Here is a 19,640-nt window from a genome sequence, read left to right on the forward strand (position 1 = left end):
GATGTGACAACATCCGGAATGACCAGAAACCAAACCAGCCGTGAAGTATTTTCTGTATTTTTTAGAATATTAACTACAACGTTTAGAATGTGTTAAAGGAAAAGTGATGAAAGACAATATGAGGAGAAGAGGCGTGTTTAAGTATATATTGAATGTACAATGCCTGAATCCTCTGTTTAACGTAACAACGGACATTAAGATGTGGAGGGCCGGCCCGCAGGGAGGAGCCTGCAGAAGCTATATAACAGCAGCACCTGAGCGGTTCGGCCTCTTTTCCCTCTGCTAGCGAGAGCCAGAGACAGCTGCTTTTCTGTCAGACAATATCCTATTTGTGACTTTACCGTGCCTTTTTATTAATTAAAGTACCACATTTCAAAACATCTCAGAGACTCCATTTAGTCTCCTTTTTAAGCTTATCTTTCCTGGACGCTGAGAATAAGAACACAGTTAACATTTTTCAGTTTAGAATCTTGTTTTTTTAGGTTTCACATTGCTTTTCACCTTCAGATCGTTTTTCACTTTCAGATCTTTTTTTTTCACTTTCAAACTTTTGGCCCTGATGTTGCTTGAGGGGGCGGGGCTTAGCAAAGAGTAGTTTGGCATCCTGAGTGGCAGGCCTCCCTCTGTCATGTTGCCTTCATGGATGTTAGGTAGCGCGAGAAATATAACTCAATACTTTCTATACACAATACTCCCGTGATTGGTGGTAAACTGATACCAGCGTCAAAGTTCCGTTAAGCGAGCTGTTGAGCATCGTAGTTGGCAACAATCAAGGTATAAGAGCAATAAACTGTGCTAGAATGTGAAATTACGTATCCGCAATCAAGCATTGTCCTTCCCCACTTCCACGTAGCCCCATGAACGCAGCATAGTATTGGCTTGGTTTTTGTAATATAAAGTGTTACCGCATATTTAAACTAGGGCTGTCAAACGATTACAATTTTTAATCAGATTACTCACAGCTTAAAAATTAATTAATCATGATTAATCACCATTCGAACTATTTTCCAAAATATGCCATTTATTTATGTATATTGTTGTGGGAATGGAAAGATACATGAAAGAAGGCGGATATATCCATTTAACATACAGTATCTATGTTTATTATAACATTTTTCTGCGTGTCAAAATGAAAGACAACCCACACACCTATCAATCATCAAACCGTGGGGTCTTAATTCATTACGTGTTGATTTCTATCAACGGGGGGAGTACTTCAGGAAAGTCGACGGGGGGGGCGGCTAGTGGAGTACTTCGTGACCACAGAGTGTGAACGTTGTGATCAGCTGTTTTAGCGCAGTTCTCCAGTGAAGGGGGGGAGTCTCCCTCCGCAGCCGGTTGGCGTAGTTTTGGCACAATTCCGTTGTACAGACCGACGTTAACAGCAACCCTGTCTGTGCACACGGAGACCGACTCTGTCATCCGGTGATCTAACCGCCTTCTGGAAAAGCTTCACAAGTACGTCGGTACGCAAATGCGCTTTGTGACACAAGTGACGGTACGCATTTCAGATTAAGCACATAACCTGCGTACCAGTTATGTGCACCCCTGTACTACAGCAAAAGTATTCTCCGTCGGGACTTCCTGCAACAACACCACGCCGTTATCAAAGATGTTCTTTTGAGAAGACGATCACTACGTGACAAAAGTTTTCAAAACCGTGGCTACTGAAATCAATCTTACTAATTGCTGTCTGTGCAATTTACTCCGCGAGTTGGCAGACTTTATTTTGCTTACTTTAACATCATTTTTCATGGTGGGGCTAAGCCATTTCTTGGTATGGGTGTAGCCTACCCCAGCCATACCCTGGCGCTGCCACTGGTGGCACGTATGGGGCGGGCCATTCTGCACATGCGTTAAATGCGTTAAATATTTTAACGCAATTAATTCAAAAATTAATTACCGCCGTTAACGTGATAATTTTGACAGCACTAATATAAACATAACATGTCAAAATGTTAGCTGAAAATGGTTTTCATCACACAACAATCATTACCAACGTAAGAACTTATGCCCTTATCAGCAGGTGCTAAAAACCCAATGTAACTATTTAGTATTATATACAAATGGAAATGCACACATTAACAATGATGAACTGAAAGGCTTTGTAATTGTAATCCAACAAAGGCAGTCTGATTGATAACTTGGTTTGTAATAAACAACGGAAAAAGAAGACGGACGTCACACTTTTTGCATTTAAAGGGCCCATGTCATGCTTTTCCGGTTATCACCCGTCCCCTTGTGTGTTTTGTAGGTTTTTCTGCATGTAAACGGTCTGCAGAGTCAAAAACCCTCAAAGGCTGCGGGTGTGTGTGTCTGCTCGGGCTGCTTTTTGGGCTGGGCTTCGCTGTGTCTCGCTGTCTTGCCGACCAGGAAACCACAGCTCCAACAAGCCGTGTAGGACAGAGAGTGAATACACATATTATACAGAGATGCTGTTTGAGAAACCAATGTGAGTTTGGAAAATTCAACAATGTAAATCTATTCTAGACCTCAACAATGGAATTATGATCAGTAGAAATGGCCATGACATGGGACCTTTAATTTTTTTTTGTAAAATGTAGGTCAAAACACTTAACATTTCATAAAAAAACACAAAGCATTATTGTGCACGTAGAGGTATAATCACCACACACACACCCTACAAATGTCAACAATCATCCAATTCACTGTAATTGCAGTCCTTTGTTAGCCTCCATAAACCCTTCAACAATTATGACTTTGTTAAAATGAGTCATTTGTTTTCGTGAACTGAAAACGTAACACACCCAAACCGGACTCACCTGAACAAATACCACATTTCTTTTTATGATGCAATACTACAGCAATACGTTGGCTTGAATCACTATGAAGTTTCGATTTCTCATGTTCATTGAATTTTTCTGTTGCCTTCCGCCAGTTAGAGAATCCCCCCTTTACAAAGCTGCTAACATCCATCCTCACGCTGTCTTCATTAATTAGCTGTTTCTGAACTGCTTTGACACATGTGAAACACAGGGTGAGCTCTGATCGGTCAGCAGGCGGTGCTTTCACTGAGTTGATCTCTTTTCTATAGCGGGCAGCGTCAGATAAAAAAAGAAGTTATTTAGCCTTCCCAAACCTGAGCCTCACGCGCCGCCTATGGTGAAACACATGATATGGTCACTTTCCTCAACATAATGGAGCCACTTCCATCTGTCAAACCAACTTCCATTAAATGACCGACAGAAGGTTTCTTTGTCAAACTGTCTACCGGAAAAATTGAAGACAGTTGTCTGGTGCGGCTTCTCCATTGATTCCAAATTAGCGACACTAGCTTCTTCTCCTTCCACATTTTCTCGATCGCTGGTGGTAATGGGAAAAGTTCTCCCAGTTCCTGACTCCGGTGGCTCACAAGTAGACGGAGCGAGGAGTTGTAGAGGTGGTGGGCTGAGGAGTAGCTGGTGGTCCACTCTTTTTATTGGGTTGTTTGTTGGAAAAAATCCTGTTTTTGCGCCATTCTAGAAAGTCACTGTCACTCTGCAGTGTGTGTCACGTCAATTACGTCACTATCCCACGACCTACGACCTAGATGACTCGGATTTTGCAGCACCCCCAGCACCCCTACTTCACGCGGCTATGCATTAGTTCCACGTGAAGCTCAACAAGCTTACCTAAAGACCCACTTAACCTGTCAGTTTGCTGATTAGCTAGCTATCGGATTGTTAGCTACATATCTAACAAGATAGCTAGCAAACCCAGTTATCTTTCTACCTAGCTAACTAGTGAGTGTTAGCTATTTGTGTAACTATTATTTAGCAAATGTACATTTAACATCAAACAAGCTAGCAAGTGAACGTTAGCATTCTACCAGCTATTGATCACATTGGTAGCTCTCGTTATTTCAAATATCATTTGTATTTGATATCCCATGGTCAAAGTTACATCCTTCTGGCATTGAACATATTAAAAAAAACATTGTTATGATGTTTGCGTAATAACAGGCCGCTCTCACGCAGCCAGCAGCTCCAAACAATGGCGTAAAGTCCCAGAAATGTGTTATTTGGATAAACAATTCACATATTGGAACTTGAATTGTTATTTTCTTCCCTGAAAAAAGTATTACAACACGGTTTCTTTGGCAAGTAGGCCTAAAGGTTGATAGGGCTTCTAAGCGAAGTAACAGTGCGTTCATTCTTAATAGGAGTGTGGAAGCATCCTCGTTCAAAAACACTGGAAAAAATACTGCTCCAAAATCTGCTCCAAAATCAAGTGATGGAACAATACAAACAAGGTGTTTTCTCTTGAATCTGAAGTGAACATTAGCTTGTAGGGGTGTAACTGTATCCGTATTCGTCCCGTACCGTCACGGTTCGGCACATGCAGTCACACGACGAATACTTTTTTTTACGAGTGGGAAAAAAGTCTGTCATTCAGGGCAGTAGCCATTACACTATTTATAATACATATATATATACACATATATATATATATATACAGTTTAATAATTATTTCATGCAAATGAAGCTCTGTTGCTTGGATATCACTAGATCCTGTTACAGCGTAATATAAAAGTATAAGGATTGATGTATAAATTAGCATAATTACTAGCTAGCCGCTAGCTGCTAACTGCCGCCCATGCTGCCGCCTCGTTAATATCAAATCCATCATAATAACAAATCATTACCATGCTGTCATGAACGCGCGGTGCTGTTACGTGTACGCAAATTGACGTGCTTAATGTGAACGAGCATTTTGGTTAAAGTTGCGCATGCGCTATGAGTGCACATACGGGTACTTCTCAGGCATGCTGGGTAATCTGTGACGTTTCACTCTCTCAAAAGTTGGGCCATTTTATCATCATGCGCCAATGAGCAACTCTCATAGGAATGAATGAGGCCCCGCCTCCCACGCTGTATCCAGTTCTTATTATACATCCATGACAGGAGCTAGAACCCACCTGCTTCTTTTAAATCAGCTGTGTGGGGAAATGTCGGGTTCCCTGTGGACTACAACAACGATGGAGTGCGAGTGGTGGATCGGACGAGGACAGTGTGCCAGCGTTGTTCCACAGCGGTGCGGTATGCTAATGGTAACACACGCCAAACATGCTAAACAGTGGCGACTGGTCATTAGGGGCACACAGCCCCACCTAGTGTCAGCAGAAAGTATTAAAATAATGATTACAACAAAATGCAAAAAATAAATTAAAATATATTTTAAGATCACTGTTACGTTCCCTTCTAAATCTAGGGGTACAAAGGGAAATAACAACACACAAAATAACCGGCCGAGAGAAAAAGGAGAGGAAACTGAATGCTGAAGCCACAAAGTGAGGTTTTAATTAATAAAAAAGTAAAGAAGTTCACCAGCCAAATTGCAAAACAAACTTAATTAACTAAGGACAACTTTCTTTAAAAAGAAAGTGACTAACGTAAAACAATACACAAAGACACACATCTCCTAACAATTAGCAGTACACAGGTTAAACTAGGCCTCACACAGAGACACTACAGCACGTAACACAGGCTGTACACATGCAGCCAGAGGAGAAGGAGAGAACGACTGCAGCCTTCCTCAGGTCCTTTATAGAGGCGCTGATTGGGGATTGGGAGCACCTGGGGAGAGGCTGCACCTGGGAACAATCAGGCTGCACCTGGGGAATCAGAGGGAGAGAGAGAAAGACACACACACACACAAGCACCAACTGCGGCACGTAAAAATCATGTTTAATCATCTGATTCATCTCATTGCTGTTTTAGTCGGTGTTCTTCTAATTAGCGTCTACAGTGTGTGCCTATTGAGCTGTTTGAGCCATGTGGGACAAAACCATAGACTGTATATATAAATGGACGTAGGGTCCGTGACGTCACCCATAGGATTCTGCAGAGTTGCCGTGAAGCCCTTAGTAGGCGGAGTCGGCCACTAACGGCTCGACGGTGTCGTCAGAGTCTAACTCCCGCCTTCTCCAAATAAGGGCAAAGAGGCGGAGCTGAGGCGGAGTCGAGGCGGGACAGGGCGGGACCTGCTGCCAACGAGCGTGACGTTCAAGTCCTAGCTCAGGCTAAGAAGCTAAGCTAACATGCTCTCAGTGTAAAACATGATTGATGAAAGTAGTAAATCGGTCAGATTTGACCCGAAGACAACAGGAGGGTTAATGCTATATTCACTTAGTAACGCATGAACAACTTTTACAAATATGTGTATATAGTTTGTGTTGGTAAATGTCATCTAGGTTGCACATTTCCTGCTGAAATACATGCATACCAAGTCACTGCGTGGCACTTTGGTTTTGATAAAACAGTGTAGTTCCACTATATAAACGTTACATTCATAATCAAACGAGACAATCTGCAAGATAATTAGCTATTTGGTATTATTCTTAATGCTTGTCATTCACACGTTAATAAAATAAAATAAGTACCGATACATAGCAGAATAATTGTGGCGGTGTTCAGCTTAATAAGCCTTGCTCAACTTCATTTATTTAGCTAATACTACAGCGGGCTGCAGGCGAACCAAGTCCGCGTTACGATGCATTCCTTGATCTCCAGTTATAACGCCGGACTCCGCCGCTGGCCGAAGCTAACGGAGCCCCAGGGTGCTTCTCTTTAGCTTTTGGCGGAAGGTGGCGACTCAAACAAACGAATCGTTTTGTTGGAGAAATCAGTTCATCTCGTTCACTTCAAAGATTCGTTCAAAAAGAACGAATCGTTCGCGAACGACCCATCACTAATTAGAAACAACGTGACGGAGAAAGTAATATCTTCTATGTAACGGCGGACAAAGAGAAGAATGGACTGTATATTTAAATGTTAGCACCCCCCGAAGAGGCTCAAGCTCTTACGTTGGGTCTGGAGTTTGAATAAATTCTAATTCATCAGTAAAGTAAAGCTTACGACCATTATTCGGAGGGAAATGCTACAGTAAGAGCTTCACCTTCCCCAGCTACAAGCTACACTACGCTGCCTATGGATTGAAGGAACGGCACGGCACACAGATCAGCGAGCTGCAGCATCTAGCGTGAACTAAGAAGGTAAAGAATACGGCTAAGCTCAAAATGGATGACATAAAGGAACAGATAATTAAGCTACAAACGGAAATAAAGGAAAATATAGGTTTATTACATCAGGAAGATTGTGAAGGCATGTCAAGGCAAGGCAAGGCAAGGCAAGGCAAGTTTATTTATATAGCACTTTTCAACACAAGGCAATTCAAAGTGCTTTACAAAAAATGAAAGAGATTAAGAAAATGGCATTTAAAATCAGTCATTAAAAAGAAAAGATAATAAAATAAACATTAAAAGAAAAAATACATGGATAAAATTTACAGTGCTGTCAATTAAACATTAAAAGAAAAAAGTACATGGATAAAAGTTACAGTGCAGTCTAAGATATGAATAGTTCAATTAAAAGCAGCGACAAAAAGAAAAGTCTTCAGCCTGGATTTAAAAGTAGTCAGAGTTGCAGCGGACCTGCAGGTTTCTGGGAGTTTGTTCCAGATATTTGGAGCATAATAACTGAACGCTGCTTCTCCAGGTTTAGTTCTGACTCTGGGGACAGAAAGCTGACCAGTCCCTGAAGACCTGAGAGATCTGGATGGTTCATCATTTAGCAGGAGGTCAGAAATGTATTTTGGGCCTAAACCATTCAGTGCTTTATAAACCAGCAGCAGTATTTTGAAATCTATTCTTTGACACACAGGAAGCCAGTGTAAAGACTTCAGAACAGGAGTGATGTGATCCACTTTCTTAGTGTTAGTGAGGACTCAGCAGCGTTCTGAATCAGCTGCAGCTTCCTAATAGATTTTTTAGTGAGACCTGTGAAGACACCATTGCAGTAGTCGAGTCTACTGAAGATAAAAGCATGGACAAGTTTTTCCAAATCCTGCTGTGACATTAGTCTTTTAATCCTAGATATATTCTTTAGGTGATAGTAGGCTGATTTAGTAACAGTTTTAATGACTGTTGAAACTCAGGTCAGAGTCCATGACTACACCTAGATTTCTGGCTTTATCTGTTGTTTTGAACATTGCACACTGAAGCTCAGCGCTAACTTTTATACGTTCTGCCTTGGCTCCAAAAACCATTACCTCAGTTTTATCTTTGTTTAATTGGAGAAAGTTCTGACACATCCAGTCATTGATTTGTTCAATGCACTTACTCAGTGTTTGAATTGGAGCATAGTCTCCTGGTGAAATTGTTACGTACATTTGTGTGTCATCTGCATAGCTATGGTAACTTATTTTGTTGTTCTTCATTATCTGAGCCAGTGGTAGCATGTAGATGTTAAAGAGAAGAGGCCCCAAGATGAAGCCTTGAGGAACCCCACATGTCATATTTGTCAACTCAGATGTGTATTTACCTATAGGAACAAAGTTGTTTCTGTCCTTTAAGTAGGATTCAAACCAATTCAGAACTGTTTCCGAAAGTCCCACCCAGTTCTCCAGTCGGTCTAGTTATATGCTGTGGTCAACAGTGTCAAACGCAGCACTGAGATCTAATAATACTAACACTGAAGTTCTGCCACTGTCTGTGTTTAAGTGGATGTCATTAAAGACCTTTACAAGAGCAGTCTCAGTGCTGTGGTTTGGACGAAAGCCTGACTGGAACACATCAAAACAGTTATTTAAATGCAAGAAATTACTCAACTGTTGAAAAACAACTTTTTCAATGATTTTACCTAGAAATGGCAGGTTTGATATGGGCCTGTAATTGTTCATTACTGAAGCATCTAGATTATTCTTTTTTAAGAGCGGTTTAATGACTGCAGTTTTCAGGGCCTGTGGAAAAATACCTGAGTGAAGAGATTTGTTTACTATATGAAGTAGATCTGAGGCCATGCAAGGCAAAACATCTTTAAAAAATCCTGTTGGAATAATATCAAGGCAGCAGGAGGAGGATTTCAGAAGTTGAATAATGTCCTCTAGGTTTTTATCATTAATCTGATGGAATTGTGTCATGGTGTTTGAATTGATGTTAAGTGGACACAGAGACAACACATTTGCTGTTCCTGATGCAGAGGCACTGACTGCTTGTCTGATTTTCTGAATTTTGTCAGTGAAAAAGGCAAAATCATTGCACGCCCTGGTGGATAGAAATTCAGAGGCTACTGACACTGGGGGGTTAGTTAGTCTGTCGACGGTAGCAAACAAGGCACGTGCGTTGTTTTTGTTTTTGGTAATGATGTCAGAGAAGAACGATTGTCGTGCCTTTTTCAATTCCAAATTATAAAGGCCAAGTCTCTCTTTATAGATTTCAAAGTGAACCTGGAGATTTGTTTTTCGCCACCTGCGTTCAGCTTTTCGACATTCTCTTTTTTCTGTTTTCACGGTCATGGCCTTTCTCCATGGAGATATTTTCTTGCCAGACACTTCCTTTACCTTAGTTGGAGCAATGGCATCTATAACATTTTTAATTTTTGAATTAAAATGATCTACTAGCTCATTTACTGAGATGTTGGCAGGGGCAAGTGTGGAAGAGAAATTCTCAGTAAACATTTCCCTAGTATTTTCAGTTAAATATCGCTTTGTGGTTACCTCTTTTTGAACATTTTTGTGAACAGAAATAGAGCTCTCAAAGAAAACACAGGAATGGTCACAGAGTGCAACATCAGTCACCACAACCTTAGAGATATTCAGACCCTTTGAGATAATTAAGTCCAGAGTGTGCCCCTTATTGTGCGTGGGCTCCGTCACATGCTGAGTCAGTCCATAGCTATCAAGAACACAAAACAGTTCTTTAGCCCCTCTGTCCTGGGGGTTGTCAACATGGATGTTAAAATCACCAACAATGACTAGACGGTCAAAGTCAATACACACTATAGACAGCAGTTCAGTAAAGTCATCAAAAAAGCTTGCACAGTATTTGGGTGGTCTATAGATATTTAGGAACAGAGCTCGAGAGGAGCATTTCAGCCGAAGGGCCACATATTCAAAAGAATCAAAGTTTCCATACGATGTCTTCCTGCATTGAAGGGAATCATTGAACAGAATAGCAACTCCACCCCCTTTCTTATGCATTCTTTCCTGACTCATAAAACTAAAGTTGGGAGGGGTTGATTCGATAAGAACAGCTGCACTGTTATTTTGTTCAATCCAAGTTTCTGATAAAAACATAAAATCGAGATTGTGCTCAGTGATTAAATCATTGATTAAAAATGTTTTTCCTGCCAAAGACCTGACATTTAATAAAGCTAGTTTAAGTTTGTTAAACACACTATCAGTCATGTTTTTTGTAACAAGCTGTGGCTGACATGGAATCACTGCTAAATTAGATACACTCACACAAACGTTTGAGCGCTTCCTGTTTCTATGATTCACCGCTCTTAATCTATTACCTATCAACACAGATATCGGCAAAGCTACTGGCAGGCAGGGCCCCGACATGTCCTGGAAAGAGTTAAGAGTGCCATACGCCCTTGAGCCTGGACCCATCACATATCAGTAAGAGTTTGTTGTGTTTTGTACACACACATCCTTATCAGGCTTCGGAGACTGCAGATGCCCCCTCGAAGGGAGGGGAGGTGGTCGACGTAGGCACGGTGATGGAGACGGGCTAGATGGTGCGGGGGTAGTGGACATGCTGCCAGGGGGGGGAGGTGGTTGACGTAGGCGCGGTGATGAGGACGGGGGAGATGGTGCGCGTCTCCGCGGTGATTTTGGTGGGCGTCGTTGAGGAGCGGGGGTAAAGGACATGGTGCCAGCCCTGCGTATCGCCTTCGTTTGGTCTTTGAACTCCAGGAAGGAATCGGTGCCAACCCTCTGTATCTCCTTTTTGTGTTCATCGATCTCCAGGAGGGTGGGCGAGGGTGAAAAGGTGAACGGAGTATCCTCAAAGGCGTTGACAGGGGGGGGGGGCAGTGGAGACTCCTCCATGTGTCTCATAGGTCTCCCATAATCAGAACATTCCTCAGGCGGGTGCAGTGATAATTCTTCAGGGTTTTCTGCGTGATGTGTTGTGTCTTTCTCGTGTTTTGATTCCTCTTGCCGCTTGTCCTTGGCAGAGGGAACAGATTGATGATGCAGGCAGTTGAATATGTTAGAGATAAACAATTTCACTCCTGACTTGTTCAGGCAAACTCCATTTGCCTTGAAAAGATGTCTGCGATCCCAGAAAAAGTTAAAATTGTCAATAAAATGGACAGAATGGTCAGTACAGGCCGTTGAAAGCCAGGTGTTCAGTGCAAACAATCTGCTGAATCTCTCCACTCCTCTTCTGACTGGCGGTAGAGGGCCACTGATGAACACCTCTGCATTTAGAGAGCTGGCAGTTTCCAACAAACATTTAAAGTCTTCTTTCAGCACTTCTGACTGTTGTTTCACAACATCATTTGTTCCAATGTGCAGTACCACATTCTTCACAATCGGATGTTCAGCCCCAATATGCAGGATCTTCTCAGCCAAGTCAGAGACCACATCCTTGGGAAAACAGAGTACTTTGGTGTTGTTCTTATTACAGACCTTTTACATCTCTTACAGCAGAGTCACCCACAATCAGAGTTTCAGGCCCAGTCGTTAGCTTTCCCTCTAGCCTTTTACTTTTAGAGTAGCTATTGGTCCTTACCCTGCTGCGTGAAGAGGACAGGTTATCCAGGTCATCAGATCTCCGGTTCTCGGTCAGCGGAGCGTATCTGTTCTGGATTGGCACACTTGGTGGTTTAGGAGGATTGTTTGTAATTCTCCCTTTAGCAGCTGTCCACTGCTGTTTCCTAGTATGAATAGGGGTTGAAGAGGCGCTCTTCCTGGGTGATAACAATGCAGGCCAGCCGGTCGCATCACAGATTTCGGAGCTCTGGGCTCTGCCTGTTATCCGTCCTCCCAAATCCCATGGAAGTGATTTACTCTTAGGCTTTGCACCCAGAGAGTTCCAGGGAGGACTACCACTTGTAGATTTATTACCCGGTACACAGCCCTCCTGTTCCTTGGAATCCTTGTAGCTGCTAACTAGCTGTGAGTTAGCATACCCTTCTCCATTACTTTGCAACACTGGCAAAGTCGTGTCATTCCCACGACATAGTCCATTCACTTCCACGTTAACTTCCAACCGTTGCATTTTCATTTCCAACACAGCCATCTTCTGTATAAGTTTCTGGAAGTCATCTGTAGAGAACGGAGGCATTTTGCTACCAACTAGCTTAAGCTAAATAGCAGTAGCCTACCAGGCTTTAGCTGTTGCTAGGCCACGCTATTGTAAGACTGACGTCGTCGTAAAAATGTTGAAATATGGCTGAAACCCTCCGTCTATTTACGAAGATGAACTGTCCCAGTGATAAGTTAATGTCCAGGAGCCGCTGCTCGAAGTTTTCAGAGAATAAGAATAGGAAAATCAGCATAAAAAGTAAGCAGAGGCAAGAGCAAGCAGAAAAGCGTCTGCACTGTAAGAAAGCACTGTTGGTAGTCAAGGCAGGAATTAAAGGAGAACATTGAATATAAAGAAAAACAACTAGCTGAGCTTCAACTCAAAATGGATGAAACTGATGGGTTAGCATTACCACTTCGTTCAGAACGCCCCACTGTGCAGACAGAGAAAATGCTTGTCTACCAACAGCAGGACATGTGTAAAAAGGCCTGTATGATCAGTGGAAATACCAAGTCAAAAAAGCCAAAGAAATATTAACGACTGACATATCAAAACGGGACTTGGCTGAAATGGCAGACGCAATTGAAGATGGAATGATTGGTGTGATGAGAGCTTACAGCGAAATAAGAGACCGAACCACACCATCCACTGAACTAAGACGCAGGATTGACGCATGTGAGGCTGTAACGAAAGACATTATGAAAATGATCAACGACCGCTTAACGGAAATAGATGGCGATTTTGATGCGGAGCGTGAAAGGCACTGTCTTCGCCAGCTATCAGCCCATGACTACGCGTACTCCATTCATGGCACTGCCTCTCATTCAAGCGCCTGTCACCATTCTGAAACCTCGGTCCTAACTGTAAAAAGAGCTGATGCAGCCGCAGAGCTTGCTGCAAAGGAGGCTCAATATAAAGTCATGGAAAAAGAAAGAAAGCAAAAGGAAGAAATAAGAATGATGGAGGAGAAACTACACATGCAGAAGTCTAAATTAGAGAGTCTACAAGCAGAAAGGGAAATGGAGGCTGCTCGTGCCAGACTGGAGATCTACGACAGAGAAATCAGACAGGAAACTGATAGACAGTCTACACAGCAGAACATGAGACATATCCCTTTCAGCCCTTCTGTAATTTGTCAAAACCCTCACATTACGGCACCAACACCCACTACTGATGTGTCCTGTTTGGCCCAAGCAATACAATACAGCATAGCCATAAACAGACTCCCAATGCCAATGCCCACAGTCTTTAGTGGAGACCCATTCCTCTTCATTGAATGGAGAATGTCATTCATGTCACTAGTGGACCGAAAGCGCATTTTCTTCAGCTGATAAACTTTGCCATATAAAGAAACATGTCAGTGGCCCTGCTCACAAATGCCTTGAAGGAACATTCTATCGAAATGATGAACAGGCATACATAGATGCATGGAATGAGCTCAATCAACGCTTTGGGCAGCCATTTGTGATCCAAAGAGCTCTCAGGGAGAAGCTGTCAAAATGGCAGAAAATAGAACCCAAAGACGCTGAAGGGTTAAGAACATTCTCTGACTTTCTAAATGCCTGCCTGCAAAGCATGCCCCATGTGAAGGGTCTAGAAATTCTAAATGACTGCGAAAGAAAACCAAAAGCTAATCCAGAAAATTCCTGATTGGCTAACAGCACGTTGGAATCGCCAGGTTACAATCGCTCTCATGGAAGGTAAAGAGTTTCCCACCTTTGAGGAATTCACTCACTTTGTGTCATTAGAGTCAGAGATAGCATGCAACCCAGTCACTTCTCTACATGCTCTCTACTCATCCAACTCATATGACAAAAGAGGCATTAAGGAAACAAGGGGAAATAAAGCAAATGTCTTCAGCACGCAAACTGCCATAAACAGTTAAAAACCAACGCCCCCCTGCTTGTGGTGCAAATATGACAAGCATCAACTGCCCAAGTGTACAACCTTTATGGAAAAGTCCCTGGAGGATCGACGAACGTATGTAAAAGATAATAAGCTGTGTTACGGCTGCATGAAGCCAGGTCACGGTGCAAAGGAATGTCGTTACCGCCATACTTGTGATGTATGTCAGAGAAGGCACCCTACCTGTCTCCACGATGAGAACTTCAGTAGACGTGAAAATCAAGAAAGATCTGTTTTCACTGTGAACACAGCTCTTAATAGTGAAAATGAAACCAAAGCAGCTACGGTACTCAATGTCACTGGAGGCAGTCAGACAGGCAGCACTTCCATGATCGTTCCTATGTGGGTGTCCTCAGCTAAAACCCATCCAAAGAACAGCTTGTCTATGCATTATTAGATACTCAAAGCGACAGCACCTTCATTGACCAAGAGGTAAGCAATGAACTACAAGCCGACACCAATCCTGTGAAACTGAAACTTACCACCATGCTTGGAAAGAACATTATCACGACGAGTGAAAGAGTGTCTGGACTCCGTGTGCGAGGCTTTAATTCCTGCTTGCACATCGACCTTCCTCATGGTTACACAAGAGACTGTATTCCTGCGAATCGTGATCATATTCCCTCTCATGACACAGCAAAACTATGGTCTCACTTAACAGCAATCACAGATAACATGCCACCTCTCCTCAGCTGTGATGTCGGACTCCTAATCGGGTACAACTGTCCCAGAGCACTGACACCCAGACAGGTGTTAACAGGAAAAGACAACAAGCCCTTTGCCATCCTGACAGATTTGGGGTGGAGCATGTAGGTTGCTCAACACCGTCTCACGAGAAATCTGAATCCAGCCTGTGTCACAGAGTTACGGTAAAGGACCTCCCTCCAGTTACGCCGATGGATGTGATAGGCGCCCTGGAGTCAGACTTTAAGGATACAAAAGGAGATGACCAAAACTGTCTTTACAAGAGGATCTTGTTTTCCTTGGAAAACTCAAAAGACGGCATAAGGAAAAATGACAAGGGACATTATGAGATGCCTCTGCCCTTCAAGCAACGGCCACAATTACCTGATAACAAAAAACTTGCTGAAATCAGGCTCTGTCATCTACGACGAAAGTTCTGCAGAGATGAGAAATACAAAAAAGACTACACAACATTCATGAAATAAATCATTGAGAGAGATGATGTCGAAGCAGTAAACGACAACGGAACTCATGGTGAAAAATGGTACATTCCCCATCATGGCATCTACCACCCTAAAAAGGCACAGGCGCTGCAAACAAAGACCACAGAAACGATGAGTCTTGTCGTCCGTCTGTCAAAGTTTTCGTCATGTTCCCGAGCATCAGAGCTGTGGCCCGCCTTCTGCGACGAGCTAAAAACATCAAGTCAGGTGGTCATGTTACAGTGAGCGAACTGGAAAGTGCTGAACTTGTCATAATCCAAGATCTGCAAAGTCAAACATATGAGAAAGAAATAAGACTGTTAAAGAAAGGAAGTCAACTACAGTGTTGCAACAAATTAAACGACCGTGATATTTTTTCTGGACACAGATGGTATCCTCAAGGTGGGAGGAAGTCTCCGCCATTCATCACTCGCTGACTCATTCAAGCACCCAAAGGTCACCCCTAAAGAGCACCACGTGACGAAGCTGATTATAGCTCACAACCATGAGAAAACAAAGCACCAGATAAAGATTGTCAGGAGTGTTTTGAACACTACTCTGTCACTTTCCCATGATAGACTCAATGACGCTTCACTACGGACTCTACTCTATGAAGCCATGGCCATAGTCAACAGTCGTCCCCTCACTGTGGATAACTTAAACAGTCCCGACAGCTTAGAACCACTCACCCCAAATCACTTCATCAACATGAAATCTGGCACAGCACTGCCCCCACCTGGTGAGTTCCCAAGAGAGGACTTGTAAAAAAGATGGCGTCATGTACAGTATCTGGCAGAGCAGTTCTGGAGTCGCTGGAAACAGAAATATCTTCACAACATGTCCACAAGACAGCGCTGGCACACGCCAAACAGAAATCTACTAGTCTGTGATATAGTGATGGACATGGATGACCATGGAGACTGGCAAGAGTCTTAGAGACTGTCAGCGGTAAGGATGGATTTGTGAGGAGAGTGAAAATCTCAGTTGGAGATAAGAGACTGAACAAGAAGGGTGAGCGCCTTGGTAAACCTTCCATATTGGAGCGCCCAGTGTAGAAGCTGGTTCTTTTGTTAGAAGCTTCTTAAACTGATGACTGCAAAGCAGTGACGTGCGGTGAGGTTCATGGCTGGTGAGGCACTGACTCTTTCAGAGTCAGATTTACAAATATTATATTCTGACCTTAATCGAGATATTCTGTTTATTTTCAAAAGCTTTTTTAGTCTGATGTTTCGATTCATTTTAAACAGACCGTTCAACAAAAGGATACCCAACATCTAAATATTGGATTGTTCTTTCTTAGTAAGAACCAATTTTCATTACCAATGTGGTCTTACCTTGACTTGAAGATGAAGTCCATGCTATCCTTCTGGACAACAATCTCTATCATATATACGTGAAATAAGTTATTTAGAGACTATGGATGGCGAGGATAAATGTAATAAAGGGATCTACAAACATTACATTGGTGACATACAGTGAGATGGTGCAGGCATGAGCTTAGGGCCCGCTTTCCAGCCAGTTTCTGTGGGGTGACGCATTCTGAGGTGAGGCAGAGCTCATCTGTGCCTCACCTTACCACACAGTAACTGGCTTGAGCGCGCTCACAAAATAAGTGCCCGCTCTAAATTAGTGCCCGCGCTCCAGCCAGTTACTGTGGGCTTACGTGAGGCAGAGCTCGTCCCTGCCTCACTTCTCATCGCTACCATGTAGTTGTAGCGGAGCTCGGCAAATTTGCTGATTTTGACTATAAAAAGCGATTGGAATCAAACAGAAATCACATTTACAACACAGATCAGTGGAGACATTTTATTATTATTACTATTTAGTTTTTCTTTAGTTGTTTTTCCATTACATTGTAGTATGGCCAGTCTATGAGAACGCTCTGCCTCCCCTGACTGCACGTCGCTGCTGCAAAGAGACATTGACATTCTTAAATGTGAAAATTCTTCATAGTTCATGTTTTGAAAATGAAACATTCATAATTTTGGTGGGAGTGTAGATAACCCAATTTGTGTTATCTGAGACTGAAGGGGGATGTTGCATTGTTTTTGTTGCTTTTGTTGTAGTTTTATATATATATATCGTAAATGTAATTTAGGTTTAACTTCCTGTTTCATTTGTATGCTTTTATTTTGAAGGCGAGATTACGTGTTTGACAGGAAGTTGTTGTGGCATTAGAAACAACGTGACGGAGAAAGTAATATCTTCTATTTAACGGCGGACAAAGAGAAGAATGGACTTGTATATTTAAATGTTAGCACCCCCCGAAGAGGCTGAAGCTCTTTAATTGGGTCTGGAGTTTGAATACATTCTAATTCATCAGTAAAGTAAAGCCTACGACCATTATTCGGAGGGAAATGCTACAGAATCCTTTCAGTTGCAGATTTTTCGTTTTCAGATTCAAAACAATTATTTTTGTTAGAAATTAAAATCAATGTTTTGATGGCATAATGTACCTTAAATGTACCTTCAGTTTACATGCTGTTTTATACTGAAAAACCAGAAAATTATTGTGCACAACCAGTTGTTAAGCTTTTATTCTGAAAATCCTTCATCTCCGGTTAGCAGTTAGCATGTGGCTAGTTTACCATTTCTTATAGAGGTGAATTTAGTAGCGAAATGACATGGAGTGATGCACACCAAAACCTACTGATTTTAACACTGCAACTATAGACGTATTATTATTGCTGAATATTAAATGAAGGTACAGTTTATTTTGAATAAAGTTATTGTTTACAGACGTGGTAAGATGTGACAACATCCGGAATGACCAGAAACCAAACCAGCGTGAAGTATTTTCTGTATTTTTTAGAATATTAACTACAACGTTTAGAATGTGTTAAAGGAAAAGTGATGATGAAAGACAATATGAGGAGAAGAGGCGTTGTTTAAGTATATATTGAATGTACCAATGCCTGAATCCTCTGTTTAACGTAACAACGGACATTAAGATGTGGAGGGACGGCCCGCAGGGAGGAGCCTGCAGAAGCTATATAACAGCAGCACCTGAGCGGTTCGGCCTCTTTTCCCTCTGCTGGCGAGAGCCAGAGACAGCTGCTTTTCTGTCAGACAATATCCTATTTGTGACTTTACCGCGCCTTTTTATTAATTAAAGTACCACATTTCAAAACATCTCAGAGACTCCATTTAGTCTCCTTTTTAAGCTTATCTTTCCTGGACGCTGAGAATAAGAACACAGTTAACATTTTCAGTTTAGAATCTTGTTTTTTTAGGTTTCACATTGCTTTTCACCTTCAGATCGTTTTTCACTTTCAGATCTTTTTTTTTCACTTTCAAACTTTTGGCACCTGATGTTGCTTGAGGGGGCGGCTGGGCTTAGCAAAGAGTAGTTTGGCATCCTGAGTGGCAGGCCTCCCCTCTGTCATGTTTGCCTTCATGGATGTTAGGTAGCGCCTGAGAAATATAACTCAATACTTTCTATACACAATACTCCCGTGATTGGTGGTAAACTGATACCAGCGTCAAAGTTCCGTTAAGCGAGCCTGTTTGAGCATCGTAGTTGGCAACAATCAAGGTATAAGAGCAATAAACTGTGCTAGAATGTGAAATTACGTATCCGCAATCAAGCATTGTCCTTCCCCACTTCCACGTAGCCCCATGAACGCAGCATAGTATGGCTTGGTTTTTTGTAATATAAAGTGTTACCGCATATTAAACTAGGGCTGTCAAACGATTACAATTTTTAATCAGATTACTCACAGCTTAAAAATTAATTAATCATGATTAATCACATTCGAACTATTTTCCAAAATATGCCATTTATTTATGTATATTGTTGTGGGAATGGAAAGATACATGAAAGAAGGCGGATATATCCATTTAACATACAGTATCTATGTTTATTATACATTTTTTCTGCGTGTCAAAATGAAAGACAACCCACACACCTATCAATCATCAAACCGTGGGGGTCTTAATTCATTACGTGTTGATTTCTATCAACGGGGGAGTACTTCAGGAAAGTCGACGGGGGGGGGCGGCTAGTGGAGTACTTCTTGACCACAGAGTGTGAACGTGGTGATCAGCTGTTTTAGCGCAGTTCTCCAGTGAAGGGGGGGAGTCTCCCTCCGCAGCCGGTTGGCGTAGTTTTGGCACAATTCCGTTGTACAGACCGACGTTAACAGCAACCCTGTCTGTGCACACGGAGACCGACTCTGTCATCCGGTGATCTAACCGCCTTCTGGAAAAGCTTCACAAGTACGTCGGTACGCAAATGCGCTTTGTGACACAAGTGACGGTACGCATTTCAGATTACGCACATAACCTGCGTACCAGTTATGTGCACCCCTGTACTACAGCAAAAGTATTCTCCGTCGGGACTTCCTGCAACAACACCACGCCGTTATCAAAGATGTTCTTTTGAGAAGACGATCACTACGTGACAAAAGTTTTCAAAACCGTGGCTACTGAAATCAATCTACTAACTGCTGTCTGTGCAATTTACTCCGCGAGTTGGCGGACTTTATTTTGCTTACTTTAACAATCATTTTTCATGGTGGGGCTAAGCCATT

At 42.3% G+C, this 19,640-nt stretch overlaps 1 long non-coding RNA gene across 1 annotated transcript; it reads right to left on the reverse strand.

Moving 5' to 3' along the window:
- Positions 1–616: 616 nt before the first annotated feature.
- Positions 617–18,590, reverse strand: LOC117548448. Its single transcript, XR_004569337.1, has 3 exons — positions 18,580–18,590; positions 17,749–17,754; positions 617–711 (listed from the first exon to the last, which is right to left on the reverse strand). It is a non-coding gene; the product is annotated as an uncharacterized LOC117548448 (long non-coding RNA).
- Between the last annotated feature and the right edge of the window lie 1,050 nt (positions 18,591–19,640).

Source organism: Gymnodraco acuticeps, unplaced genomic scaffold, assembly GCF_902827175.1.
Source record: "Gymnodraco acuticeps unplaced genomic scaffold, fGymAcu1.1, whole genome shotgun sequence".
Taxonomy (NCBI): domain Eukaryota; kingdom Metazoa; phylum Chordata; class Actinopteri; order Perciformes; family Bathydraconidae; genus Gymnodraco; species Gymnodraco acuticeps.